The sequence below is a fragment of the Lactuca virosa genome, chromosome 8 (genome assembly GCF_052849685.1).
Source record: "Lactuca virosa cultivar CGN04683 chromosome 8, Lactuca_virosa_CGN04683_v6, whole genome shotgun sequence".
Taxonomy (NCBI): Eukaryota; Viridiplantae; Streptophyta; class Magnoliopsida; order Asterales; family Asteraceae; genus Lactuca; species Lactuca virosa.
In genome coordinates this window covers 21,088,694-21,102,951 of record NC_136433.1, presented here as the reverse complement: position 1 = coordinate 21,102,951, position 14,258 = coordinate 21,088,694, and the positions used below count along the sequence as shown (strand labels likewise).

General features: G+C 39.1%; 1 long non-coding RNA gene across 1 annotated transcript; it reads right to left on the bottom strand.

Moving 5' to 3' along the window:
- Positions 1 to 873: 873 nt before the first annotated feature.
- Positions 874 to 1,652, bottom strand: LOC145134746 (uncharacterized). The gene is made up of 2 exons (XR_013719326.1): positions 1,389 to 1,652; positions 874 to 1,159 (listed from the first exon to the last, which is right to left on the bottom strand). It is a non-coding gene; the product is annotated as an uncharacterized LOC145134746 (long non-coding RNA).
- Between the last annotated feature and the right edge of the window lie 12,606 nt (positions 1,653 to 14,258).

Sequence of the window (14,258 nt, the reverse complement as noted above, 5' to 3'; positions counted from 1 at the left end):
ATTGTTAAACTTCAAAACTCGAATCAACCTAAAGTTCAATAAAAAATCAAAACTTTAGAAAAAAAAAATGAAAAAAAACTTAAAAGATGTATTAAAAACATTAAAAAATCAATATTAATCAAAAATATAAATATAAATATAAATATAAATAAAAAACATAAAAAGCTAAAATTCAAGCTTAGTTTCATCTAAAAATTTAAAAATAAAAACGAAAAAATGAAAGGCTCACTTAAATAACGTTTCATGGACGTTCGTTGCACGTGATTATATTCTCGAGATCGTATTACGTTTAACAGACGTGCGTTGTATGTGATTGCATCACATCCAAAGACAATGTTTGACGTTCTTGCCCTTAACGAAATTGGTAGTTGAGAATTGTACCGTTCCAACCGTTTTTTAGATTCATACTGAATCCAAACCCCTATGCGTATAAGTATATATTTATAATTATGTGTGAAAATATGTATTTATATGAATTCATACATATTTGAAAGAATATTGACATCAATTTAGTGGTAAAAAAGACCAAAGAGATTCTAGTCCATCGGTATTAAGTGTTATTTTTCCTTTTTGAAGTTGAAGATTCAAGTTCCGTCGTTGACATAAGTGAAATTAGATGTCCATTGAGAAATAAATTAAGATTTTCCGGCTAAAAAGAAAGAACTTATAAAAAGGGTCACTCTTGATTCTGACCAATCTAGTCAACGATGAGGATAATTATATTTTTAGGATGTCAATTGTCACCATTCCAACAATGATAAAGAATTTGGTTATTTGAACCTAATGACACATTTGCCCTCAAGGTCCCCACATTCAACTTCCCCAATCCCCATGTCTATAAATAAAGAAAATGATGTAAAGTGCAAACGGATCTTTTGAAAATCATTTTATATAATTTTATCATGATGAAAGGACCTTGTGATCGAACTATAACCTTGTAATATTGATAACACCGATTACTTTTCTAAAATCGAAAAAAATAACATCCAAACCATTAACAAAACTAAATTAATTATTTTAGCATTATAATCAATACATATGAACTTCTATCTTATCTTAAACTTCTCAATACAACACATACATCAATTAGATTGTATCCATCTCTCTCCAAAGCCATTATTTGCAAGAGCTTGTTCAATGATTCCACCATCGATCCATGCTACAAAAATACAAATAATCATGAATATATCAGTTGCAAATCCTTATGAAATAAAAAAGATAAAACAGGAAAATAATCATTCATCTTCTCATTCCATGTTTATGCGTATCATCTCAACTTTCAATGAAGTTTCGTTTCTTGTTACATAATCAAAATAACAAACATATATATATATATATATATATATATATATATATATATATATATATATATATTGTTAATTACTTACCTTCATCTCTTTGTTGGAGGGTCAAAAATATAATCTTTTGAAGATGGAAAGACTTGATTCTTTCTTGCATCTCCTCCACCAAATGTCATGTTGAGAATCTTCTCTCCCAATTCTTCAAAAATCTTCTCTTTAATTTGACCCCTTCTTGGTGGAATCATGTTTTTCTCTTTCTTCTCTCCACTCTTGCCTTTACCCTCCATTTTCTACTTCAAGACTTTTGAGGAATGAACAATCTTATTGTAGCTAAAAGGGTTGTTATGTGTGTCTATATATATAATATTTGGAAGAGAGAGAGAGAGAGAGAGAGAGAGAGATTTCAAATCTTGACTAGGATTGCTTTGAGACTAAGTGGGACCATTGTCCATTGATAGATGTATTGGTCACACCAACACACACTTGTATCTTCCAAAATGGGTCCTCCTAGCTAGTAAACTTGTAAAGTTATCACAGCTGTCATAAATAAGTTTGAAATTCAGTTCTTTATGTTCACAAGAATGTGATGTGACCTTGGAATCCATACCCATTATTTATAAACACTTTAGATTTTGTTCGAAAGTGCAGTCATGTTGGTCATGGGATTCAATGAGGTGTGAACATGTACAAAAGTAACAAAACACATTGTTTTTTTTTTTTTTTTTTTGTCATAAGTGAGGTGGGTTTGCATTGGTTAAGTTTAATGGGCCCATCCTTTTGTCTCGTTTTTCTCCCAACCATATTTTTAAGACAAAAGGAACATATGAAGAATTGGAAATAGTGGTATTTGGTAACTGGTGGGGTTTAGATTTGATTGACTTGGAATGGATAACAAGTCGGAGAAAGTCACATGCGCAAGGGCGGGTTAGTAAATATGATCGTTATTATTATTATATATATATATATATATATATATATATATATATATATATATATATATATATATATATATATATATATATATATATATATTAAAGTTATGAAAGATTTTAACGTTCCTCCGACTTACAACATTGACCCTTCATTTTTATGTCTTTGTTCACAAACAACCCTTTCACTTTGGTTTGATTTTTTCATAACCCTCGCCTTTTATTACATATTATTAGTATTTAGTCTTTTGGCAGAAATGGTCCCTCATCATTATTATTAACATTCTCTTTTTGGTTTTAAATTAATGTTTTATTTATTAGAAAATACTCACCCAATATCATAAACCCACCCACCATCTGTCATCACCACCACCACCACCACCGTCAAAATTACATAAATGGTCCATATGGTTTACCCATGGTGACAAATTCAGTCCCTACTACCTGTTCTGGTTCGGTTCCGGGTACGGTACCGGGTAAAGTGGGTCTAGAACTGAAAAACCCGGAAACATCAAGTTGAGTAGAGTGGAACCGGGTAAAGTGGGTTTAAAACCGGAAAAACCGGAATTTTTTTGTAATTATTTGCTACTTTGTAACATCCGATTTTTAGGTATTTCTATTTTAGCCTTTGGCCTAATTAAAGTTTGCATTATTGGTCCCTTATTGTTAAAAGACTTTCACTTCAGCCCGTACGATAGGCGTACATGTGAGGAACGCGCAACGTACCTGTAAGAGACCTAGAACGCGGAAGTCATGCTAGTACGATGGGCATACATGTGGTACGCGGGGCGTACTAGCTCAATCTCTAAACCCTATATTTTAGGGTTTCACCTCTATTTAAAGACATTAAGCCACCCTTGGACCTCCCATAATCAACCTTTACTCCTTCCAAACCCTAATCTCGAGCCTAAGCCTTGTGTGAGAAGATTTTAAAGATTGTTAGTGATTTTGGTGCTCTCTTGTTGAAGAAGAAGATCATTGAAGAAGGTGGTGTTGCTTGCAAGCTTGTGGATCAAGAAACTACCTCACTTTGTGCATCTTTTGAAGGTATAAAGTTTATACCTTGATGTGTTTCTTTCTAGATCTCCATAGATGAATTTTTATGAGTTTTTTGTCCCAAAGTTTGGACCTTTGTGAGTATGGGTTACTCCAGAGTATTTTGGTTGTCCTTTTAGATGTATTAGAGTGATTAGATTCATAAAAATGGTTGCTTGAAGGTTCCTTTCCAGCCATGCAAGAGTTTGGTGGTGTTGAGTATGGATTAAGTGAGGGTTTTAAGGTTTAAGCTCTTTTCAGCCATGCAAAGGCTTAAAGTTATGGACTTTAAGGATTAAGACGTTCTATGGAGGTCAAATGTATGTTTAGATTGCATGTCTTAACGATTAAGACATTTTGGAGTGGTTTTTGGGATCTGACGACGTACGCCCCGTGTACTTCTGGCTACGCCCAACGTAGCCAGGCCTGACCCCGACCCACCTGGTTCTTTGAGTACGCCGCACGTAGGAGGAGTGTATGCCCGACATATGCGTTGGGCAGTTGATTTTTGCTGAATTTTGACTTTTGGTCAAGATTTAAGGTTTTGGACCATGGAAGGGGCAAAATGGTCTTTTCCCCCAAGGGGATTAGTTGTGGGATTTGGACTTGTGAGTTGAGTTATGGACATTAATTATTAATTAGGTTTAATTATTGTGATATTAGGCAGAGTCTAGTTCCGACAGTTCGGGTGTGAGATTTATATGTCATCAGTATCAGGTGAGTCTCCTCACTTATTCTTACCTATGTGGTAGAATAGTTGTATTTGTGATGACCAGCTGGGTCTAACTGTTATTATTGTGTTATGTTGTTTATGTGTGACTGAGACTGTGAATAGTCTCAAGGGTTGCTGATAACCCACAGGGCGTGCTGTTTGCCTATTGGGATTGCTGATAATCCCCAGGGTTGTTGATAACCCATAGTTGTTTATTTATGTTGTGATGTATGTGGTATCTTGGGGAACTCACTAAGCTTCGTGATTACAGTTGTTGATTATATGTGTTTCAGGTACTTCTGAGGATCATGGGAAGGCGAAGGTCTGATTGTACACACTCGTTGGGAGATTTGTTACTAGGCATTTGGGTGGCACTCTGATATTTTGTAATAATGATTTGTATTTGACACTTATGTTTTCCGATGACTTGGTTTATGAACAATATTTTGGGTAATTTAAAAATGAAAATTTTGGTTTGAAATTTGAGGTGTTACAATTTGGTATTAGAGCCCTAGTTTGAGGGATTTGGATGAACTCTAGGATAATTCCAAACCCAAACTAAGGATCTGGAGATTTTTATAAAAACTTTTCAAATAAATGAAGATTTTTACAGGAGAAAAACCCAGTGAAGCAATGTTTACAATCAACCAGAGCTCGAGCAGTAGTTTCCTAAAATACCTTAATTTATATTATGAGTAATATAGAGCTGATATTCTATGAGCTGATAGAACTGCATGCTAGTTAGCAGTAGGCTAAGGATCCTGCAGGAATGGTGTGATAGTGTGGCCTGATTTATGATGCCTTTAGCCTAGGAGTTTGTTCTTATGAGATTGAATCTGTCATTGTTATTTGCTTGGTGTATGATGTATAACTGTACATAGTTAGGATTTTATAGCCTTAGAATTACTGATTTAGCCTTTCTTCCTGTTCCTTGTTTGGTTGTGGATTTGAGGTAGAATCATGTATTCAAATGTCTATCGAGTCTCAGATTGTGTACGATTGGAATGCGCAAAGCAAATGGAGAGGACAACAGAGATCTCGTGAGGCGGAGCAACGCTGGGGAGCAGTTTAGAATGAGTGTCTGGATGCTTAGTAGTGGTTCCGAGGAACCAGCAGGGCGAGTGTATAGCTGATCTTGAGAAATAGAGTCCTTGTGACTTAAGGTTTTGAGAAGAAGACTTGAGACAAATACGGGTTGGTGTGGAAGGTAGTATTGGGCCCATACTACTGAAATCACCGGATCTGTAAGGAACTTGTAGGAGTGTGTGGATGTTTTTGTATGCGTTTTAGCATGATTCTGATGGTTTACTTGTTTGTTTCAATATGGTGGTTACCAGAGGTTCAGGCTCCAGCGATCCCGAGAGGCCGAGTGATAGTGATGATGAGATCTATATGATTGTTGCCGCTGAAGTGGCCGAAACGATCAAAGGGGCTATAGCATAGATGTTTGGGTCTATCGAGACCGTGCTGATTAAGAATTTTGACGAGCGTTATGTCGCCGTCACCGAGGTTGCTGATACTGCAGGCACCACACCTGTTGTTGTTGCGAGACTACAAGGGGGTGGTTCGTTATGGTACCATGTTGTGACATCTCGTCGGGTTTTCGGTTCTTGAGTCTTAGATCTGGGTCTGATGCCGTCTGCATATTCCTGACTTGGTACCTAGCAAGAACTACAATAGATCGTCAAATCGGTGAAGATGATGAACGGCTTTCTCCTAGTCAGAGAGAACCACCTTTATGTGTGGGTTATTGATGAGTTGAAAAACTCTTAGATCGATTAGATCTTCAACAGGTTAAACAATAAAAGCAAACAAACACAGTCAACACGATATAGAACCAAGTAATGCTTAATGATTCAAATGTAGTCACGCCTCAGCAGAGCTTGATGAAGAACTTCCACTGTAGAGGCGAGCTAGGGTTTTTAGTACAATATTCAGAGTAATAATAAAAGCACTAACAATAAAGGATACATGCATGCACCTTAAATACTAAACCCTAATAAAACAAACACGGTTGGACAGGCCCAAACCGAATAGCAAAACTGGGCTAAGGACCGAGCCCAAGACGCAACACGATTATACCCAACAATCCCCCCCTTTGCGTCAAAAGAGGCGAGAGACTACTTCGGTTGAGTAACCTTGACCTGCTTCACAACCTTGAACAGCCGAGGGATGATCGCAAGAAGTGTCTGCCGAAACTGAATGTACCAGCGAAGTCGACCAGACATAATGTTCTCTGTGTGTTATTGTGCCAGGTTTCAAGCTAATCCACGCGAACCTCACCTGCTAGCTGTGAAGAACATCTTTCGATATCTGAAGCGAACCTCTTCTCTCGGTCTGTGGTACCTTGCCAAATCAGGTTTCTTTGTCCAAGCATTCTCAAATGCTAATCTTTGGGGATGTGGACTAGACCGAAAAAGTACCACTGGTGGATGCCAATTTCTAGACGGAAAACTTGTTAGCTGGCAATCCAAGAAACAAACGTGTGTATTTCTCTCTACTTCCGAAGCAGAATATATAGCCGCTGCATCATGCACATCTCAGATCATTTGGATACAAAGTCAACTTCGAGACTATGGCCTGAACATGAAGAAAATCCCATTATATTGTGACTCAGATAGTGCAATTAGGATTTGTCATAACCCAGTGCAACACTCAAAGACGAAACACATAGCACTGAGGTATCACTTTATCAAAGATCATGTGGAAGATGGTAACGTTGAAATTCATTTCGTTAGAACCACTGATCAATTGGTTGACATCTTCACTAAGGCCTTGCCTGAAGCAAGTTTTAATAAAATCCTACAAGGCATAGGAATGATGGAAGCTGAATCTGTACCGAAATCTCTTCTGTCTCAATAAAAGTTGGAAGCGAAATAAAGCGAACTCTCGGTCCATTTCGGGTTCGGTTCTTCTAGGAACCGAAATGCACCGAACGCTCGGTCTATTTCAGGTTCGGTCTTACCGGGCTCGGTTCGCTCCTAATTTCCAAAAGATGATTTCGGTTGTATAGTTTGTAACCCTTAGATCATGACCTTAAATACAACGGTCAAGGTATTGAAGTCCTCTTCGGCTGGGAAATTTATTAATGTCAAATTCAAAGTGACCAGAGGCTCAGATAGCTCGGTCCATACTTTCTCCCTGGCTGATCTACCGAACTTGAACCCACACGACCGGATACTCCTCAACAATATTCTGGAAACAGGTTCAAGACCGAACGAGATAACAAATTGAGCGTCCTTCGAGTTCTCAAGACCGAACGAGATAACAGGTTCAAGCCAGTGAGTACTCGGTTCATCAATGACTTCCCTCCGGAGCGATTCAATGGTCCATTCTGGAAACATGGACTTCTTTTTCTCCAAGAGCTCTTTCTCTTTCAACTCTTTATCCATAAGATTCATCTTCTCCCGAATCTCTTGCTCAGTAGGCTTCACTTTCTGATGAGGGTTGGAAGGATTCTTTTTCATGATGTCTTCAGTATCATCATCTTCATCTTCATCATCTTCTCCAATCATCTTCTTTTTCTTTTCCCTCTTACTAGACGAAGCTACATTATCCTTCGGTCCAGCAGTAGCTTTTGGTTCTGGAGGGGGCTGAGGTGGAGCCTTGCCAGTCTTGCCTTGTGGATCCTTTTCTCCCCCTTGTTTTGGAAGAACAGTGGTCTCCGGAACACCTTCAATTCGACTTAAGATATCCAAGGCAGGTCGAAGCTTCTCAGCTAAGTGGCGTCGAATGGAGATAGTCAAAATTGAGTCGTGGGCATCAAGGAGATGCAACAAGTTGGAATGTACATCGCCCACGGAGCTTCGAATCACCTCTCGTTCAGACTTTAAATCGTCAAGCTCTTTGGTTGCTGTTCGGAGCTTTAAGTTCTGAATTTTGAGTTGGGAAGTTCGCTTGTCCATCTCATCCATGATTTTGTGTAACCGTAAACCTCAGTGGTAATGCTGAGAGTCTCAAGGGTTACATTTATGAGATGAAGTATGATGGAGAATAGAAAGAGGTGGTAAAGGAACCGAAAGTACCTCTGCTACAAAAGATGGACTAAGCAGGAAAAACTCTTAACTTTATTTAAGAAGAGTAAGGTAGCTCATGATTAGAGTGAATTTGACAGCCTGATTGGGAAGACATGATTGGTATATATCAAGTCATTAAGGCTTCACTCAAAATATTTTGAGGCTTGGGTCAACATACGGCAGCATGCTTCTAGGGACACTTAGCTAGTACATAGAGAAAGAATTATACATGTCCCAGCTTCATCATTGAGAATGGGCCTTATACACGAATTATTTAAAAAGTAAATTGCAATAAAACAAAAGAAAATATTTTTGAGTTTTGAAGTTTCTGAAAAGAAATAAAATAGAAGAGAAAAATATTTTTGGATTTTATAAGATTTTCTGAAAAAGAATTAAAACAGAAAAGAAAAATATTTTTGGATTTTATGAAAATAAAAAGGAAAAACATAAAACCGTATATAAGAACAACTTCTTGTCAGCTTCACTGTTCTGATTACACCTGTGAATGATCTCCAAAATATGCTCCAAGCAAGCAGTAGAGAACAGGTGCTTGTCAATAAGAGCGAACAGGCACTTTTGACCTTCGCCCCTAATGAACATCACAGTGTGAAACTTAGGATTGATTTTACCCTTGATCATCGCATTCACATTGCCAGCTCTTCCTATTGGTTTTATCGTAGTTCGCTTGTGAATGACAGATGCGATTTCTTGATCCATCTTTGCTACTTCGTGGATGTAACAAACAAGCATTCGCTTGACGTGATCAATGATCGGCTGATACTCCTGAGGATTGGACAGTAGAATATTGTTGAGGAGTATCCAGTCGTGTGGGTTCAAGTTTGGTAGATCAGCCAGGGAGAAAGTATGGACCGAGCTATCCGAGCCTCGGGTCACTTTGAATTTGACATTAATAAATTTCCCAGCCGAAGAGGGCTTCGATACCTTGACCGTTGTAATCTTCTTTGAGCTCCATGTTAAGTATTGAGGCTGAGCAAACTCCAGATAAAACTCCAATAAATCTCGATCTACCTTCGGGTCTGGAGAGGGAACAACAGCCGTTGAGTCAAAGCAATGAAAGATAAATGCCTTTCGGGTGATTGGCATATCAAATTGAGCGTCCTTCGAGTTCTCAAGACCGAACGAGATAGCAGGTTCAAGCCAGTGAGTACTCGGTTCATTAATGACTTCCCTACGGAGCGATTCAATGGTCCATTCTGGAAACATGGAATTCTTTTTCTCCAAGAGCTCTTTCTCTTTCAACTCTTTATCTACAAGATTCATCTTCTCCAGAATCTCTTGCTCAGTAGGCTTCACTTTCTGATGAGGGTTGGAAGGATTCTTTTTCATGATGTCTTCAGTATCATCATCTTCATCTTCATCATCTTCTCCAATCATCTTCTTTTTCTTTTCCCTCTTACTAGACGAAGCTACATTATCCTTCAGTCCAGCAGTAGCTTTTGGTTCTTGAGGGGGCTGAGGTGGAGCCTTTCCAGTCTTGCCTTGTGGATCCTTTTCTCCCCTTTGTTTTGGAAGAACAGTGGTCTCCGAAACACCTTCAATTCGACTTAAGATATCCAAGGCAAGTCGAAGCTTCTCAGCTAAGTGGCGTCGAATGGAGATAGTTAAAATTGAGTCATGGGCGTCAAGGAGATGCAACAAGATGGAATGTACATCGCCCACGGAGCTTCGAATCACCTCTCGTTCAGACTTTAAATCGTCAAGCTCTTTGGTTGCTGTTCGGAGCTTTAAGTTCTGAATTTTGAGTTGGGAAGTTCGCTTGTCCAGCTCATCCATGATTTTGTTTTCGACTGCAAGCTCAGCCTCAAGTTGAGTTAAACGATCATCAACTTTAGTATGAAGCTCTTTGTTAGCAGCTTCAATAGCTTTTCGAGCCTCTTCGAGTTGAGTCTTTTCTTCCTCCAGTGAACACGTGAGATTGTCAAAAGAAGCATTGACAGTCTGAGCATTTTTCTGAGCAACAGCTTGCAAAGAATCCAAGAAGAGTTGAGCCTCTGAAATTAGTTTTTCGACTTTTGCGGTCGCTTCCTTGTAGTCTTTGGTTGAGGCCTCAACAGCAAGCGAAGCCTTATGGCATTAGGAGGTAGAGGCATCAATAACCTTTGCAACATCGGAGATGGAGGAAGCATGTTCTTGAACGACCGAAGAGAATAAAGCTTTGAGGGCTGCTTCAGAATAAGCACCAGCAAAAGACGAAGAGAGTAACTGATCAATTTTATCAGTCACAGCCTTGAGATGTCGCTTGGTGAGAGCAGCGTCTTCATCATCATCGCTTTAGACACGATAAGGACTGAAGTAGGTATAGTCAAACTCCAAGTCCTCATCTCCAAGAACGGTATTGGTTTATGTGGATTGGGTAGGTGATAGAGGTTTGGTGGTAACAAAGGTTTTGGGTGCTGAAGAACGAGCCCCCGTATCAGATACGTTGGTCCGAAATCCAGTAGTGGTGGTAGTGGTAGCTTTAGTGAAAATAGGTGTAGATATACGAATGGTAGAGAAAGGTTGTGATGTGATGATAGGGAAAACGGGAGGTAAGGAAATAGGAATGGAAACAGGTGGAGGAGAAGGTGCTTTGGAGCGAACATTTACCTCTGGTATAGGCGAATGAGGCGGAGTATCTCCACGAGCCGAACCTTCATCATCTGAGCTTTCGCTCTCAGATTACCTTGGAATGGTTGAGTGATGACCAGGAGGCGCGTACTCCAAGTCTGAGTCGCTTGATGATTGAAGAATAAGCTTCCGAGCAGGTTTCTTGGACTTCTTCTGCTTAGGCGGGGAAGGTGCTGCCTTCTCAGACTTTCGCTTCCTTGGAGTCTGACCCTTTGAGACTTGACCTCCTTTATCCCCCTTTTTCGTGTCTTGCTTCTTTCCCCGTTTAGCAGGTTTGTCTGCTTCCTCAATAGATTTTACCATTTCAGGAGTGAGTTCCCTTGGACCAGAAGAAGGAAGCTTCTTGTACTCCTGAATAAGCTTGCTTGAAGGAGGAACAGAAGCATACATTGTCTCAGGAATGGATCCAACAAAGAGATACTTAGATGGATGAGTGACAATGATGTTGGTGGTATGAAATGTAGCAATAGAGGAAAGCAGTGAGTCCGGTATGATAGGAACATGATAACGCTCCATCACCCATTGAGTTATAATCGTCCAGAAACAGGCACATGAAATCTATGTGGCGAGAGGAAGATGACAAACTCTGGACAAGTTGAAGCCACAAGACTAATCCATAATCAAGATTGAGACCATGGTACAACCCATAAAGCAGAGTCATAAAAGACTTGCTAGCACCATCAGATCTGGCACTGCGTTCAGAAAGCCCTTTGAAGAGAATAGTGAAGAGGCCATTCCATTGAGGAGGAAGGCATGACTTTTTGAACTTGGTCACAGTAGTTAGGGTTTTAGTGTACCCCATGTTGTAGAACATCGAGAAAAGTTGACCTGTTGAGATGGAATCAGGATTCACCATGGATTCTTCAAAAGTGAGTCTTAGCAACGAGCAAAATCGATTCTTTGAGATTGAAGCCTTCTGGTTGAGAAGGTCGAAGAAAATCTTGTCTGCACCTTTGTTGTATGTGGCAGTAGAATAGATTTGAGAGAGACAGGCCATTGGAACGACTTCCACCTTCGACAGAGCTTTGACGAGTGGGGAATATTTCAGGCATTCCACCACTTGATACATGTAAGTATCGTAGAGAAACGGTGAAAGATCGATTAGTAAGTTCTGATTTGGCTTGATTGCAAGAAGAGTAGAGCGTGCAGTATTTTCTTGAACTGAGGAAGATTCTGCCATTGTTGAAGCTTGTCGAAGAAGAAGATGAACAGTGAACATTAGATCGCTTTCTTTTGCTTGAGAGAGTTGAAGAATGGTAAAGAGGAATCCCACATAAAGCAAACCCTTATATACAATTTTGTGGAGAGAGAAAAATCGCAAGAAATGATTCCTTGAATTTGGGAAACGACGCCTAAAAAGGCGTGATTTGACAACTGGCAACCCCGATAAAGCAGTGATGACGCATGATAAGGTAACTGTTCAAATTCTCGCGCCTTCCAAACTTATCCACAATTCAAATTTCCAATCGATTAAACTTCCTGCTGAGTCACCGCTTGAATCGTCAATAAAATCTTTATTACCATAATAACCAAGGACGTTTGGAAAATGCAAGATTTTCGTGCAAGAAAGTGTCAAAGACAAAGAAATAAATCAAATTATTTGTGGGAATTAGTGATGTCATTTAAGACATAAAGCAGTGAATCCCGGGCACAAATCTCTTCCTTCAAAGTCAAGAGAGACTTCAAAGTGCTTATTTGGATTCCCGTTGAATTACGATCAAGTACTTGTTGAGAAGCATTGAAAGGCATCTTTTATATATAAGGCTATTAAGGGTGGCTTTCGCTTCAATTCTTGAGTTCGATACTTGATATAAGACCGAAATAGAATGAAGTACTTGTGAGACCGATGTGGCCTGTTAAACAAGTAGGTTTGGAACATATTCAGTGACTTGTTGAAAATCGTTAATTAGAAATCTCAAAAAAATGAAAATCTGGATCCTTTGGGAAGAAAAGTCTTGGTGAAAAACATTTTCTTAAGGAACACGCAAAAAGAAAAGGAGATTTCAGGGAGCATGTACAAAAAGTATAATCGTTAATTCAAAAGGTGAAATCTAGAACATTTAATTGTTCACCGTCAATGCTTTAAAGGTTTTGAATTTTGGGTTTCACTTAGCACGTAGTGGCACGAAACTAAGATCATTAACACAGAGGTTGTGTAACCGTAAACCTCAGTGGTAATGCTGAGAGTCTCAAGGGTTACATTTATGAGATGAAGTATGATGGAGAATAGAAAGAGGTGGTAAAGGAACCGAAAGTACCTCTGCTACAAAAGATGGACTAAGCAGAAAAACTCTTAACTTCATTTAAGAAGAGTAAGGTAGCTCATGATTAGAGTGAATTTGACAGCCTGATTGGGAAGACATGATTGGTATATATCAAGTCATTAAGGCTTCACTCAAAATCTTTTGAGGCTTGGGTCAACATACGGCAGCATGCTTCTAGGGACACTTAGCTAGTACATAGAGAAAGAATTATACCTGTCCCAGCTCCATCATTGAGAATGGGCCTTATACACGAATTATTTAAAAAGTAAATTGCAATAAAACGAAAGAAAATATTTTTGAGTTTTGAAGTTTCTGAAAAGAAATAAAACAGAAGAGAAAAATATTTTTGGATTTTATAAGATTTTCTGAAAAAGAATTAAAACAGAAAAGAAGAATATTTTTGGATTTTATGAAAATAAAAAAGAAAAACATAAAATAAATTGTGAGAAAAGAGTATACAAACTATACAACCGAAATCATCTTTTGGAAATTAGGAACGAACCGAGCCCGGTGAGACCGAACCCGAAATAAACCGAGCGTTCGGTGCATTTCGGTTCCCAGAAGAACCGAACCCGAAATGGACCGAGCGTTTGCTCTATTTCGCTTCCAACTTTTATTGAGACAGAAGAGATTTCGGTACAGATTCAGCTTCCATCATTCCTAGGCCTTGTAGGATTTTATTAAAACTTGCTTCAGGCAAGGCCTTGGTGAAGATGTCAGCCAATTGATCAGTGGTTCTAACGAAATGAATTTCAACGTTACCGTCTTCCACATGATCTTTGATAAAGTGATACCTCAGTGCTATGTGTTTCGTCTTTGAGTGTTGCACTGGGTTATGACAAATCCTAATTGCACTCTCTGAGTCACAATATATTGGGATTTTCTTCATGTTCAGGCCATAGTCTCGAAGTTGACTTTGTATCCAAATGATATGAGATGTGCATGATGCAGCGGCTATATATTCTGCTTCGGCAGTAAAGAGAGATACACACGTTTGTTTCTTGGATTGCCAGCTAACAAGTTTTCCGTCTAGAAATTGGCATCCACCAGTGGTACTTTTTCGGTCTAGTCCACATCCCCCAAGATCAGCATCTGAGAATGCTTGGACAAAGAAACCTGATTTGGCAGGGTACCACAGACCGAGAGAAGAGGTTCGCTTCAGATATCGAAAGATTTTATTCACAGCTAGCAGTTGAGGTTCGCGTGGATTAGCTTGAAACCTAGCATAATAACACACATAGAACATTATGTCTCGTCGACTTGCTGTTAGATACATGAGAGACCCTATCATATGACGATAAAGGGTCATGTCAGCAGCCGGTTTGTCCAGAGAAGGTGTCAGCTTTGTGCCAAACGCCATAGGAACCTTTACT